The following is a 16448-nucleotide window of genomic DNA, read 5'->3' as shown; positions in this document are numbered from 1 at the left end:
CCAGCTGCCTAGAATGCAGTATTGTCTAAAAGTGATGATGTTGTATGTCAGTTGTAAGAATTGATCTATTTCTCGTACCCGCTTTAAAAAGATTTGTCTTAATTGCAGGAGCAAGCCCCCAAAAATACAAAAAGTAAAAGAGACCCTGTGAGTGAGTGGAGAGACAGCTCTGGTCGTGTGGTCGAAACAAAGGTTTTACACCCCACCCTCACCAAGTTGTATCATGGAACAGCACAAAGGTAAGGATGACATGTTATGTTCAACTGCAGTCCATTAGAATGCACCCTCCTTTTCTTCTATAGCCCGAAGCTATTGTTAATGCTGGGCAGCATGCCTGTCATATAATGGTGGAAAATAGGTTAATTCCATTCCACTGCTCAACCTGCCACTTGAGGCCCCTTTGTGCTCATCCAGATAAACCTCCTTCAGATGTTCAAATGCAAAAGTTACTCCCATGCACTTGTGGTGGTGTGTATGTTTTCCAGATGGGTGGAAGTGCACCTCTTCACCTATGCAGATGCCATTACTGTAACTAAGTGGTTACTCATAAACTTCATTCCTAGGTTCAGGATGCCAAGTTGAGGCAGTATTGATTGAGGAACCCACTTGGTGTCAGCAGTAATGCAGGCAGTTTGTAAGGCTCTATGAATAGACAAGCATTTCCATTGTGCCTATCACTCTGAGTCCACGGTCACGTAAGAGAGGAATAATGGGACCCTGAAGAATTAGATAGCTAACATATATTCAGAGCCACAGTTAAAATGGCTTAATGCATTATCATTAGCCCAAGAGTTCTATAGAACAATCTCTTCCCAGAAGACAAAATTGAGCCCTTATGAAATAGACATGGGCTGACCCATGGTGTTACCATCAAATCTCCTGTTTCGTCAGCCAGTTTGGATTTACAGTTAAATGATGATGCTGTTTTACAATATTGCAGAAAGATTGTACAATGTCTTTGCAGTTTCTGTGGCCAGGTTGGAGCCACCTTAACTGAGTATCCAACTAAGGCATGCCACTCCCTCTAGACAGGGGTTTGGATATAAATCTGTGTCTATGATAGGAAGACTGAACTGCATTTGTGCTGGTGTGGTCAGTTACGGATCCTGCTCATCACAAGCACAGCTGTTAAATTAAGTGGCTTGGCAACTTGGATCCACTCTTTCCAGTGCAAACAAGTCACTTCTAGAGACAATGGTGCTCATGACAATACTTTAGGACACATGCTTGGCCAGGATATTCTACTAAAATAGTTTCTGCTGTGGTTTCATCATCTGATGGTGAGTTAAAGTCTCCATGCCCACCCTTTTAGTCTGCTCCACCACCACCACCGGGGGATGTTACCTTGAAAGCCTCTGATCACTATTGACTCCAACTGAGGTAAGTAGCCTCCTCCTTCTGGAAAACAGGTCCCCCTGTGGGTCTGAACTACTATTTTCCATGCTGATTTGAGCATTTGGCTGGTGGTGATGTGCAATCTTGCCACAGAATGGGGAATTATTCCAAAACAGATCTCTACCAAATCTTCTCTTGCACGGAGCTTCCGCTCTGCTTACAGGAGTAACTAATATGTGTTGCTGCTTTCAACTTTCCTTCTTTGTGCATAGACTGCCAGAGTGTGCTGGCAGCACCCCTTCTTCTTTCCCAGGCTTTGAAATGTTTATTAACCCCTTCAGCTGTAACATGCCACATGTGACTAGTCCTTCAATGTCTAATCAAGGATTTATTTGTAAGCACTGAGGGGCAAATGCCTCTGGAACGTCTTGTCCAGGGTATATCATTACATCCATAAGAAACTTTAATAATCATTCCTTTGGATACAAAATGATGAGATGTGCTGTTCCAACTACGTCTAGGTTCTTCCCCACTCTAATTACCATGTATGGAATGGTTGTTGCTTTAGATGAGATAAGGAGAAATGTAGACATATGGGAGGAAATGTTAAATTCCACCACAATAACTTTAGGATTAGTGGCAGAACAGTTAGATGTCCACACCAAGATGCTGCTCAAAAACACAAGACGCTAATATACAAACTGCACTTTGTCGCATGTTTTTTAGTACTACAAAATTCAGTTCACAAAGTACTTACAGAGTTTGATGACTCAGCACTTTCTATACTTATGTGTGTGGCGTTCTCTGCCCTGACTGCACACATAAGTATAGCGAGTTGTGAAACTCTGCAAGTACTTGTGAATTCCAAGAAAGTAGTGGCTTCTGGGTTCTTGGAAGGGGTTGGCACACTGTTTAACAGCTTGAAAGAGAGCTTTTCTTCTGTTAATTGCTCTGTTGACTGTGGTCTTGCAGTAGGTGGATTTTGCTGCGATGGTGATACTATGATAGTTGGGGTGGAGTTCTTTCATATGTATGATCCTCCTGCATTTCATCTCCTTCATTTCTTCTCCTGCCTTTGTATGGCATGCTTGTTTTTGGTAAAATCTTGGAGAGGAGTACTTTCATAAGACTCTGATCCGTCTGCATTTTTATCTTCTCCGTTTCTATTCCTGTTTTCATATGCCATGCTTATTTTTGGTAAGGTCTTGGATGTACCAGGATGCTGATAGCTTAGGCTTGAAGGTGTGAGTTTTTAGAGGCACATAGCATTCTACATGAGTCTTCAGAATAGTATTGTAGATATTGAGAAGGGTGATTCCGTTGAGTACTGGAAGTCTGTGGGTAGGTTGACTAGTTCTTCTTGGAGTTCTTCCAGATGTAATTGAAGGAATGAAGGGATTCTTCCACCTTTTTCATCTGCCCTTCATTTGGGATAGTGACATGTGTGATAAAGGAGACAGCAAAATGATCAGTCTAGTCTAGGTGTATGGGGGTCTTCAGTGGGTGCCGGGGAATGCAGTGAGAATGAGTTCCAGTGTGTTTCCTTTCAAGGGATGTGATTTGTGATGCCGTATTTTATTTTAAGTGTGTTGAGTAGGAAGTCAAATAATTCCTTTATGGTTTTGCTGTTGGAAGAGCTGGGCAGGTTGAACCGTCTGAGGATAGCAGAGTGGGAATGTTTATGGAGTCAGAGGTGATGAAATCTGATATTACTTCTACGATGCCCTTGTCAGTTGAGGGTGGTCTGTACATGGGGTGAAAGGATGATGCATTGCAGGCTAAGAAACTAAAGTGGGCGGACTGAAGTTCAAAAGCCTTAATTGTGGCCAAATTGAAGATGATGCAGAGAAATCTTGACTTCTTTATGACTGCAGGTCTCTCTCCAGTTTTGCATGTGCGGTCCAGGTGTTAGATGTTAAACCCAAAGGGAAGGAGGATGTCAAGAAGGTGTGTTGAGGGGGGTGAACCAGGTTTCTGTGATATAAAGAGTGTCTAGGTTGTGGTGTGTGATGATCTCAGCAATGTTGAGGGTGTGAACTCATGAGCTGAGTGTAAACTTATGAGCATGAGTTGAGGATTATGTGATGCGGGTGGTGTGTGCACTCTTGTAAATTGTATGAGATTGTTGGTGTTACATGTGCCAATATAGTGAGCTTGTTTGTGGGGGTCACATGATGATGGGTTGCTTACCTTGACAGCTGGGCTTCTGGAGCCATTGGAGGGGGCAGGCCTTTAAAGGCTGGTAAGAGTGGGAAAATGTAGTGATGGTATTTTCTGTTGAGGTGAATTATGGGAAATCCTGAGATTTCATTTTGAAATGGATGCTGGGAAATACAGTCTTCTTGCCTGGCTTCTTTTAAACATACTTTTGGTGGGAAACAAGTGTCACTTTCTGTACAGATGGGGGCTGGGAAATATTGATATTGAGACGGACACTGGAAAAGATGGAGATGTCTTCATGTTGAGATGAATGATGGGAAATGAAGTCTGCTTGCCTAGCTTCTTCTTTCAAAGATGGACTTGGTGGGAAACCACTTATGTCATTTCCTGTATAGCTACATGCTGGGCAATACAGGTATATCAATTCCTGTTGAGGTGAATGATAGGAATTTTAGGGATGTCTTTTTGATGAGATGGATGCTGGGAAATTAGAGGTAAACCAACAGGGAGCAGGAAGAAAAGAGAGAAAGATAGTGATCGATAAAGATATTAATTGCAAGAAGGATAAGGAGATAACAGTGGGTGGGCGGAGGCTTTACAGGATGAGTGGAGAGACAGGAGGGAACAGGGAAATCACTGTCTTGGGGAACAGGTGAGAATATTATAAATGAAAAAATAAACGGGAACTAGAGAGAGGTACAGTGAAGAGAATCAGGTAAGATGACAAAGGGGGATATTAGGGTAGAAGTCTGATAGAGGAAGATGCAAAACGGAAGAAAATATGAGATACTGAGAGAAGAAGATTTGATAAAAAACAGAAGAGGTGGAGTGAAAGAATTTAACAGATGGTGGCAGGTGGGAAACAGAGAGATAAAGGTAAAAAGATTAGAGAGGCAGAAAATGGAAGTGAGAGTGATTCTGAATGAAAATGGTGAGACGATGAGTGATAAGGTGACATCGTAACTAAAGAGTTAGAGATACTTTCAGAATATTGCAAAATTGGTGAGAATGAGAAAGGTTGAGAATGACATATGTGGAGGAGTTGACCAGAGCTGGGTTTTGCATAGGTGAGTACAATGTAAGATTAGCAGGTTTTGTAGTTAAAAGGAAAACTGGATGAAGTAAATTGGTTGTAGGTGTGAAGAATCATCCCAGGAGAAATAGAGGTGAGAGTTCGTCTTCCATTAATAAATGTAAAAATCAAAAGTTTGAACAGTATATATCTAGCACAATGAACCCTTAATATTTCACCAGGGATTTCTCATCTCTCAATCAAGAATCATGTATTCGAAGCTAACCGAGTATATTGATGCTGATTCTACCCTTGTTCATTGCAGGTAATAAAAAAATTCAGCTTTATTTAAAATGTGGTATCCCCTGACCTCTCAAAATAGACATGTTGTTCTTATGTACAAAAAAGCAAAAAGCAGATGGCATTTGTGTCACAACTGCTTCTAAAGCATATTGAACCACATGTAGGTGCTGCCAAATTTGGTACCTGGGGCACTGAGAGATACTTGACTTGCCAGAAACACAAGGTTTGTTTAAAAAGTGGCTGACATTTGAGCCCAGGTCTCCTGTGCTATTTTGCTAAATGCTCATATTTTGTTCTCATTCAGACCATGTTTCTTTAGCAGAGTTACTCAAGTGATACCACTTGTGCTGTTCTAGTCTTTTTTTGACCTTTATACTAGCTTTTTAACTAATATGACAGTACAATAATCCATTAGGTTAATGCTGTACCCGCCCCCCTATATGCACTACTCATCTTACAACTCTAGCTGTTACGAGTGTGTAGTCACATAATATTGACGCAAATATAAGTCCTTGTTAGACCGCAGTCCTATCACAAGCTGTTCTAGTTTTAAAAAGTGAAATACATGTTGAGGTAACTTCACACCAGGAGGAGGACAACTCACTTTTTAATCATGGGTGAATGTAGGAATGATGACCTTTGAACCTTCAGTTCTTAGTGAATGGATTGCATTTGCATCTCCATCTACCTTACCCATTAATCTGCATAGACTCTTATCCTGATGGCTCCATAGATTTAAGCTCTTGTGAAGCCAGGGATCACACTATTAACCTCTAAACCCCTTTTTGCAACTCAATAACACCAAAACATGTTTTGGTGTGCTCTGTTAACACTTTGCAGGTACATTTCTCATGGTTATTTGTGCTTTCTTTTACCCTAGTTGCATCATGAAATGTATGCTGATCTTTTGGGTGTATAGTATTTATTTATTTAGAATGTTGTCTATAGCGCGAACATGACTACCGCGGGTATCAGAGTGCTTTACAGTTTATACATCAAGAGGGATACAAGCAATCAAAAACAGAACCAACCAAGCGAAAAATTCACAGTCATGTAAAGCCAAGACATCCTCTTGACCCCGGCAGCTGGGCCACAAATCTGCAACTGTGACCTCAATATCCATTGGAATAGCCAGTCTGAGGCAGAAATGTCTTCATCAAGAGCACTTTGACTTCCTTTTTGAAGAGGACAGTGGAAGGAATCACCCTGACTTCAGGGGGGAGGGAGTTCCAAATCCTCTGTGCCATACCTGAGAAGGCTTGATTGTAGGTTTTTCTTTTCTTGAATTTTTGTGGTTTGAGCAATAGGGTGCTGGCGTTTCTGGAGGCTGTCAAACCACATGAGAGGTCCAGTTTCTGAGCGAGGTACAGTGGAGTATTGAAGTGAATGGCTTTATGTGCCTTGCATGCAATTTTTAACTGTATCTGAGCTTCATATGGAAGCCAGTTCAGGGACAACAGGTCAGGAGAGATATGGTTGTATTTTTTGGTGCCTGTTATGAGCCTAGCAGCAGAGTTGAGGGCAGTCCTAAAAGGAAAAGTCTTCACTCTAGGTAGGCCACAAAGGGTTGTCCAGCTTTGAGATCACTAAGGCTTGCACTGCCACCTTTAGGTCATGAGCAGGGAGATAAGGTTTGAGTTTCCTTAGTATGTTGAGTTGAAGTTCGCTCCTTTGGTGAGGGAGCTGATGTGCTTCTGCATGTTCAGACTTATGTCTAGCATAATTCCCAGAGAGGTTGCAGAATCAACAAGGTGCGGCCTACAGTTAAGAGCAGTAAGATGATTCAACCAATGTTCGATGGCCGGAGATTGCTTGTGTGGTGCGATTAGGAGGAATTACGTTTTGAGAGCATTTAACTTCAAGTGGTTACGTGCCAACCAGCTTTGAGTTTCCAGTAGGACTGAGTTGAGAGACCAGCTGCCCTCAGGGGAGGAGATCTTCAGGTATAATTGGGTATCATCCGCATACATATGATATTGAATGCTGCATGATTTCAGAATTTCTGTCAAAGGCTCCATGAACAGGTTGAAGAGTGTGAGAGCGCTGAACCCTGTGGAACCCCCAGTGTGACCTGCGAAGGATGACACAGAGACTGGTTCACCTTGAAGATTTGGGATCTGTTATGAAGGAATGAGGAGAACCAGTTTAGTCCAGGCCCAGACAACTCCATCCTGTGTTCCAGGAAGTCAATTATGTTATCGTGTTTGACAGTATCAAATGCTGACGAGAGGTCAAGAAGGATCAGTAGGCAAGAATCATTTTCATCCAACATTCTTAGCGCATCATTGACAATGTGAGTTAATGCAGATTCTGTACCATGGCCCGGGCTGAAACCAGATTGGTATTGGTCCAGGAGTTGAAAGTGAACGATGTGGTTACAGAGTTGGGAGAGCACACATTTCTCCAGGAGCTTTGCCAACATGGGGATGTTAGAGATTGGGCGAAAGTTATGAAGGTCAGTGGGATCTGCAGATGGTTTCTTTAGAATCGGGGTAACTTGACCCAATTTTAGGCAATCCGGAATTGCACCTTGCCAAAGTGATGCATTGACGATCTTAGTCCAAAGTGGGAGTACGATGTTCTAACTGCAGAGAAGAGGTTCAATGGCAGGGGGTCGTTCTAGTGATTAGAAGGTTTCAGAGTGGCCAGCGTTTTGCATATAGTGCTTTCATCCAAGGTATGGAAAAGGCTCCAGGATGCGTTGTTTTTGGGGAGGTAAGGCTGCACAGGAACAGTGACATCCAACCAAGTAGGCAAGAGGGTATTCAGCAGACTGATTGACAGGTAAACAAGGGCAGAGCGTAGTTCAGCTTCCATCTTAGTGGTCTTATCTGTGAAGAAATCAGTGAATTCATCGCAGTTCGGCAGTGTCCCTCAACCCAGTGCCGATAGATTAGGATGACTGTTAGTTTGGGACTTGATGATTTAAAACAGTTTTTTGGGACTTTTTTTCGCGTGCTCTAGTTGATTTCTGAAGAAGGTGTCCTTTGAGCATCTGATGCGTTTGTTGTAGATGCTTCCTAGGGATCTTAGATGGTAGAGATGTTCAAGGGAGGGATAGGATCGAATTCCTTCTTTACTCTATGTCATCAGCTTGCCATCAGGGTGGCTCATACAGTGTGGCATTGTGTACTTTTTCCATGCAATTTGACCACTCAGGTGCTGACAGAGCACCTTCAATTCTTTGCACTTCTTCATTCCAAGCCTTTCACTTTTATATTCACTTTGATCAGATTCAGATGTTTCAGCTATGGGTGCAAATGATTTTTCAAGGGACCACTGCAGACGTTTTGGATACCCTTTCAGACAGCTTTTTTCTACCTCCACTCATAGGCCCACAGCACTAATTTCTTCTTCAGAGGCTGCATCTGACTCATTCACCCTTTTGACACCGCTTTCATCTGAGTCACTTTCCACTTTTTGCTTTTCCAGTGCCACTTCAATATTCTCTAGTGCTGCTTCAGGCTCTGTGTGTTCCCTTACAGCTTGACTGACCCTCTTCTGTGGGCTTTTGACTACTGCTGGCATTTCTTCTTGAAGAGGAGCTGTTTTATCAGGGGCACACAGGACCATACATGTGTGAGAAGCATGCACCCAATTTGGAAGGCCACCACACTTTGCCAGGATCATTTGGAAAAGGCCTTTCCATTTCACAGCATCTCTCAGATCAAAGTTTTGGCACCATCCATTATGTAGATCTTGTGTAGCAGCTGCAATCTGGTGAGAAACTGCACGTTCCACATCAGTCAGACCTTCACAGCAATTGCTAGTCTTTTCATCTGTGTTTTTCGCAAGTGCATTTGCATGTATATATTCAATCCACTTCAGTGATGCTGAAACACAGTCTTTTGCAAAGTAAAACTTTGGACTGTCTTTGTGTCACTTGATTATGCTATAAACTTCAGGCAGATAACTACAAAACTACAATCCAATCTTTGTCCAATCTGTGGTTCTGCACACATCATCTTTGAGACAGCATTGCGATCTGATTTCAGAGAAACTGGCAATCTATACCTGGGCATCACTTTTTGCAATAACACATTTGCTAGTATGAAGTTGTCATTTTTCTCAAAATGTATTCTGATACAACCTTGTTGTTCTGTTTCTGAAACATTTTCTTGAGTCTATTAATTCACCTGTGAAGATTCCATTGAATGTATATGCTAACAGAACACAATTTTGTGCAACTGAGTTAGCATTTCTCTCTCCCATGACACCAGTGACTCCCATTTGAGCAGATATACTGCATGTTATGGTAAGGGCAATCAATTTCGAATTTTGGGCTGAGGTAACTACTGAAAGCCATGAAGCTTTGACAGCATAATGTTTTAGGAGCACAGCATGTGCTGCTCTTAATGTGTCATTGTTACCTTTCAAATATGGGCCATCTACAAAATGGAAATTTTGGGGCTGAATCAGACATTCATCCTTAAAGTCTGATCTTTGTTTTATGCATATTTTCATGACATATAGACACTCAAATTCAGTTGCATTGATGTTGGGGTCAAAGGTCATTGGGAAATACATCACAGACCCTTGAACACATTCTTGTTTTTGAACAGGCACTGAGAGAGCGCAGCCCTCCCTCTCAACTGCAGATTGCTGTATTTTATTTTTAAATAAACTTGCATTCCTAGCGCCATGGCGTGACACTTTTTCTCTTTCAACTCTAGTAATGCTCTTGTGCAACTGTTGTCCAATGGAAGCGGATCAGACACACCCTTGTGTGTCAGCCTCAGTAAAGGCTTAGCCCCTAGGGAAAGGTTTAATAACCACTCTCTACAGCAGCTAACCATTCCCAAAAACATCTTGACTTCTTTCTGAATTTGAGGTGGATTCATCTGGTGAATTATTTCCACTCTCTCTGGTGACACCTTTCTACCTCCCTTTCCAAATATGTGTCCCAGACATTCATTTTCTTTTTGACAGTACTCCTGACTATCTTCATGCAATGGCACTGTGATATGAACTTGACAAAAATCAATAACAGTAAGCAATCCTTCAGCACATGAAATGTGAAAAAATATATTTGCTGGATTCGGTAGCGCGGGACAACATGGAAAAGTTATGCTATTAATCTCCTGCACTAATCTGTTCTTTTCATTTAGTTTCTGTGAACCTGTGATCAGAAAGTTACATAGACTTCCAATCAATTCCATCAAAAATCCTTTACTCAGTTTATCTGCAACTGATGGTGTTCTTGAATACATGTCACCTGATTCTAATTTGAATAAGACATGTCCTGCACGTTTTTTTAATCTAACATCTTTCTCTGTGAATTCTTTTATTTCTGTGTTTATTAGTTCTTTCAAATCAGAAGGTAATTTTTCAACTGTCATTTCTGAAAACCATGCTACAGCTGTCTCTTGTTGGGCCATTTTAAAATGTACATCCTCATCAGGAATCTGAAAATTAACATTATCTGGTGTACAGTAATTTGTGTTGTTTAATTTACAAAACAATTGTTTTCCTGTCAGGCCTGTATCACAAACAGCAAATTGGTAACTTTCCTCAAATGGGCCTATTTTTGCTGCAAATTCTTCTAAAACTGGGTTTGTAATTTCTCTTTTTAAAATTCCTACAACTAAGTCTGGACCTTCCACTGTTTTCACAATGGACTTGGTAAATTCAGAATTGTTAGGGATAAAACTCTTATTTTCAAAAACAGCAACCTGTTGAAATAGGTTCTGATTTTGTTTCTGGAAAGAATTCACATTTGCTCTGGACAACTTATTTAAATTAATTTTAGCATTTTCCATATTTTGTGGAAACATCTGAGCTTGAAAAACTTCTGCCATTAGTACCGGCTTCTGAACTGACATATGCATTTGCTTTGCTGGCACATTTTCCACCTGCATTTCTCTCTGTGTTTGCTCATTTCCATTTTCTGCAGCAGGTTTAAATTTCCATTTTTTTTCCAATGCTCAATTCTGTTACACAAAGATGGCAAAACGATACTTTTTCCAGCAGTGCAACATCCATACCTGAATTTGCACGAACCAAAACACCTTTACTTCCATCCTGTGTTCTTTTAATCTGTACCCAATTAACATCCTTTGCTGGCACTCTACCCTTCAGCAAAGTATTCACTGCTACGTTTTTCTCCATAACAACAGAAAATGATGGTGCATTCATGCAAACCTTTTTCATTGTCTCCTTAGCTGGCCTTAGCACAACAACTTTAGATTCAAACCACAATTCAGTCTGCATGGCGATGGCAAAGAGCATTTCCAAATTAATACACAACTCCTTTAAATGTCAACAAATCCATCAACATGTGGGTACCACAGCATAAATCTGTCTCTCAATTTTGGGAATGTGTTCAGAAATGTCTCCTAATTTCTCAAACCCATTGCCTTTGATTTTTTTTTTAATTATTTCTGCAATGTGTAATGTCATTCCTGAAGAATGTATGGTCTCATTTGCCTCATCATTCATATACCCTGAAACTTTTCTGAAATGGAAAACTTTCTGAAACACCAATTTCATATGTTTGAGCCAAATCAGTCATTCTATCATGTGTAGTTACTGCACATGTAGCTGTTTCAATACTCGGGAAAATTAATTCTTTCTCCTGACACTGGTTCACATTTTCATGATTTAAACAGCAGGTACTGTTAAATTCTACATGTTCAACTGTTGAATTTAACACATCAAGCTGTCTCTCTTTATAAGGTCTGGGTTAATTTGTTCCTCCATTCTCTCGATCTTTTTAATCACTGCTGCTGCCTCAAATCAGGTTTGAAAAATCCCATCTTCAAATATATTAATTTTATCCTGGGCTGCAGATGTTGTAAATACCATTTCCCCCCCACCTTTTAGTGCTTGGACTGTCCGGGCTAGTTTCTGTTCAATAATCTGTGACTTCTTAGTCTCTGAAATAAACCCTGACAAAATTACTCCTTCTGCAGCTCTTTGAACCTTTTGAGTAGGGACCATATTAATTGGGACAGTCACAATTTTTCTAGGCATTGCCTGTGCATCTGCAGTTTGTAATATTTGGACTGAATCAGTCACATTTGAAGCAGAAACACCTGGAGATATTGCTGTCAGTGCTGAATCAACAGATAGTGGGTCAATCTGAAATGTCTGCACAGTTCTCTCAATCTGTGTTTCTCTCTGTTTAACAGAAGCAGTAGCCACTGTAGTACTTACTGGTACAATATTATCAGTATTTTTAAAGGGAACCACATAAGTTGGTGGACACTTAGTTAACAATGCATCCATTATTTCATCCCTTGAATCATTATTTATTTGAAACTTTTTGTCATCTTTAATTCCCTTCTCCCGTATCTGGTGCTTTACCTTTTTATCCTCACTTGCTTTGTCTCTTGCTGCTTTTTCCCATATGCATAAAGCCTCAAATTGTGCAGCTCTAGATGGTGTCTTTATTTCACATAACACTTCTCTTAATTTGTCAATAATTTGAAATTCAAAAGTACCATCTTTTGGAAACCTCAAAGGACTTTCTTTTTCAGTAATCTTGCACTATTGGTGAACCCACATACATGAATTTTGGCCCAAATTGATAGACATAAAATGCACGGGTGTTCCTTCTGGAGCATCACCAATTAAAAATGATTTTTTCACTTTACCTCCCAACAGTTTCTTTAAACCTTCAAACATTTTCAGTTCTGCAATAGTTCAATGCAATTTTGTTTCTCCAATGCTGTCAGTTTCAATTTCAGTCAGTTTAACTCCTACTACTGACCCTCTCAACTGCAATATTTTCTGAGTTTTCCTTAATCAAAATTCTGTTAGCAACAACATAAAAACATTCTCTACTCTGTCTGTTCCACTAAATAAAGGATAGATTTCTTTTCACTGCGAGTAACACATTCCGCTTACACTTCACAAAGTAAGAACTTCCGTTTACTCTTCAAGCACTGCGAGTAAATCCCTTCCGCTTACCCTCCACTCAAACTCAGAAGAACCTGCTACTCCTTTGGTGTTACCCTTTCTAGGTGATCAAACACCAAAGTTTCACCAGCGAACTCTTTGCTATCAATCACACTCACTTGTACACAGAAAATAGTCCCTACTTTAACACTGCCAGCCCTGCATAGCTTCTCAGTGTTTTTCCAACAGACGAGTAACCTCAGAGCAGTGTGGCTACTTCCACCACCCACTATTCCTTTCCTGGGAATTTCCAGGTATCACTGTACCTGTGTTTCCAGACAACATAGAATGAGGCACTAACTTTTCATGTTAAGAACATATAATCAAAAATTCTGTCCAACGAAATTATCAATATAATCAATAAAACCATCAATTCAAAATGAGCAAAATTTAACCAACAGTCAAAACCCTTACTATTTTCAACACTTCAAAAATACATCCTAGCACATTAACAACATTTCACAACCCTATTGATACTCACACCACTTCAGCAATCGCCTTCTTGCATCACCTTCCAGGACTGCTTTGCCAGTCTTCAGGTTCTGAGCACTGGAAACAGAATCTGGACATTTATCTAACTTGGACAATTATTTTCTGGCGCTATTTAGGCTTTAAACTAAACTATGCTCCTTTTGGTGATGGTGTTAACCTTACCTCTGCTACCAGAAACTGATCCAGCAGTAATTTCACGGTAATTTCTCAATGCAAAACCTCATTTACCTCTAGTTTACCACTTTAAAGGTGATGGACCTTTGCCGCCATGTATCACCTTCAGGAGACTTTACATAAACATGAAAAATCTAAATGCAATTAATATTTAAGCCAATAAAGAGAGTTGTGAGTATTTTTAAAGGGTTTTGTTTTCTAGTTTAAAGTTAAGGTTCTCTGACCCTTTATTCATTAGTCAAATATCAATCAGGTTACAGAATTGAAAATAGGAAAAATAGAATTAATACAGAACATATTACAAATTGAATACAAGGCATTCTGTAAAGGTATCAAATATCAGTCAAAATTATTTAAAGAGTTCAGGAAAAAATATAATTCAAGAGTGAGTTTTGAAAGGCTAATCAATAATTAATAATTGGCAAAAATCTCCCATAAAGAGAAATAAATGCATAAGACAAATACATCTTTTCTAGTTAATTAGTCAAAGCATAAACTTAGAGTTTTAGCATCTAAATTTAAACCTGTTCCATCAGCTGCTCTCGCTGCTCTGGTCTGCTCATCTGTCTCTCTGTGTCTTACACAGAGAGGCTGCCCTCCCTTCACAAGACCACAGAGGAATGTGATCTGCCTTGCCAAAAATATGACGTGCAAGGCTCGCCTATGCCTCTCTGCCCCCTCCTCCCTCTGTCTCTCCTCGGACGCAATCTCATCCCAGGCTGCACCCGCGACGTTCACTTACCTCATCCATATGATGTCTGTGTCAGATCTGCTCCTTCTCCTCCCCTCTAAGACTGACACGCCCCCTAAGGGTCATTATTTCTACTCTAATTATGGGCTGATTATACTAATATTGTTGCAGTTTCAGTAGAAACTTGCACTGTGATTGGTTAGCATAGATGACATGAGGGTCTCATCATCCTGTTCTCATTGCAAATCCAACCCATACCGGTTCTGACAATAGGGGCTAAATGCTAAGAACAATATACATAACATCAGTAAGAAGATTTCTTGCAACAAAATGTATCACTCAATTTCCTGCCACTCTTTCGCATCGCACACAGGGATGATGCTTTCCCACAAACACTGGTACATTGGCACGGTGACAAGGAGTGTACAGTTCATTGTGGCCATGACCCATGTGTCTTCACTTGAGGCACTTGGCAGTTCATGCAGCTGGCACAATCTTCTGTGGATGCGTCTCTCATTCAGCACACTGCTGACAATTCTCAGCCATGCTTGACTCTTAGGCATCCATTTTATTTTGGGCTCAAAAACAAAACAAACACAAAAGAATATTAATTTATGAAATAAAGCCCATTATGTTTACCTCCCCAATACTAGTACCCTGTATTAATTATTACCTAGCAAAAGCTATTAGTTTAAAGCAGCTTTTCTATCATTTGTGCAAAACATGCAAAAATGTGCAATGTACAACATAGCATAAACATGCACTAGTTCAAATTTTTCAAAGCGCAAACAATTAATACATACTCATAGCAATATGCTCTATTGTTTTAAATAGTTTTTCATGCAAAATGCGTTTGCCCCACATGTAGTGTTGGTGCATGATTGATTAATTAATACAAAATATAAGAAAGATGTATTATGAACTAAATATGCATTGTCTAAATATGCTACAAAGCCAAAGTCTCTTGAGACAGGAACAGAGAGTGTAGATTACAAGGGAAAGGAGCTGGGAGGAGAGAACACACATTCCATTTTATCTATAAAGCTAAAGAGGAAACTGATATCACAAGTTTTTCCACACTGCAAATGCACATGTTAATTCAGCACAATTATGTGCTACTTTAAAAGTAAAAAAAAACATCCTCTAAATTAAATGTACATTCTATAGCGAGGTTAAGTCTAAACTCAACACATTAACATCTGTGATTAATTAATTAAGCATGTTTTTAAATGAAAGCATTTCAGACTGAAAGTATTTTGACAAGGCCTCATTTTATGTCTTCCACTTTGCATGCACCAAAAGTGCCACTTTTAAAAAGCATTAGACTAGGCCTCATTTTATGTTTCATGTGCCATGTGTTTTCATTGCACCAAAATCTGCGAGTCTGTCTGAAACACAAAACAGAGCGATGCTTAATCTTGATAAAATCTAGCTCTATCAGTAGGGAGTGAATGCAGAGCATTTCGTACAAGTCCATGAAAGGACAATTCAGAGACAAAGTGTGTTGGATATAGGTAACATGACCCCACCTGAATTGTCTACATATATGGGTGTATATCTCCTATTTGTTGAAGGGAGTTCTTGTACAGTAGATCATGCAGGGTGTTAAAAGGAGAACGCAGAGACAAAGTGTGTGGGATAGAAGTAAATTAACCACTCCAAGATGGCCACCGAATGTGGAGGATGGAGCACACCTATTTCTCAATTTCCATGGCTAGCAGAGCAGAGAGACCAGGGAAGAGAGCGCCCCTCTTCAGTTTCCATAACAGGAGAACAAAATAGGTGCCCTACGACAACACACAAAAACAATCAAAATGGGCGCCCTTCCTTGCAGAAAGCCGAGCCCAGGTACATCGCAAAGTTCCAGCAGGTCCAGGACAACCTATACGGAACCAGCCTAACAGTCCGAGCTGGTGTGGCAACCCTGGTGCGATGCCTGCATGCAGGTAAGAGCCGGAGTGACTCGTGCTGAGTGCAGCAATAGACAGGGAGCCCCCAGCACTCATCATTCATTCAGACAGCAAAGCGGAGGCAGGAGGGATCATCCTGGAACTCAAGGAGTTCAGTCCCGGGCGAGAGCACCACTCAGCACCTTCGCCCGCAGCCAGGGGAATTACAGCACCTCGTAATGTCCTGCTTCGTAGCCAGGACGGTAGCGACACTCGGCCTGCCTCTTTACCGAGCCTCTTGGAAAACGGGAAGCATCGGCGTCGTACTAGGTTACCCGGGTAGGTTGCCGGGAAAACTGTTGCATCCCCGTAAAATCTTTTTTGTAGGTATGTAGAGTGAACCGTTGAATATCTGTTGCATTCTACTTTGCAGGAAGGTCGATTAGAGGGGTGGATGGGGGGGGCATAAACAAGGATATTCACAACAAAGTGA

The sequence above is a fragment of the Triturus cristatus genome, chromosome 6 (genome assembly GCF_964204655.1).
Source record: "Triturus cristatus chromosome 6, aTriCri1.1, whole genome shotgun sequence".
NCBI classification, from domain to species: Eukaryota; Metazoa; Chordata; class Amphibia; order Caudata; family Salamandridae; genus Triturus; species Triturus cristatus.
The sequence above is the reverse complement of the archived record's forward strand: the minus strand, read 5'-3'. Positions refer to the sequence as shown.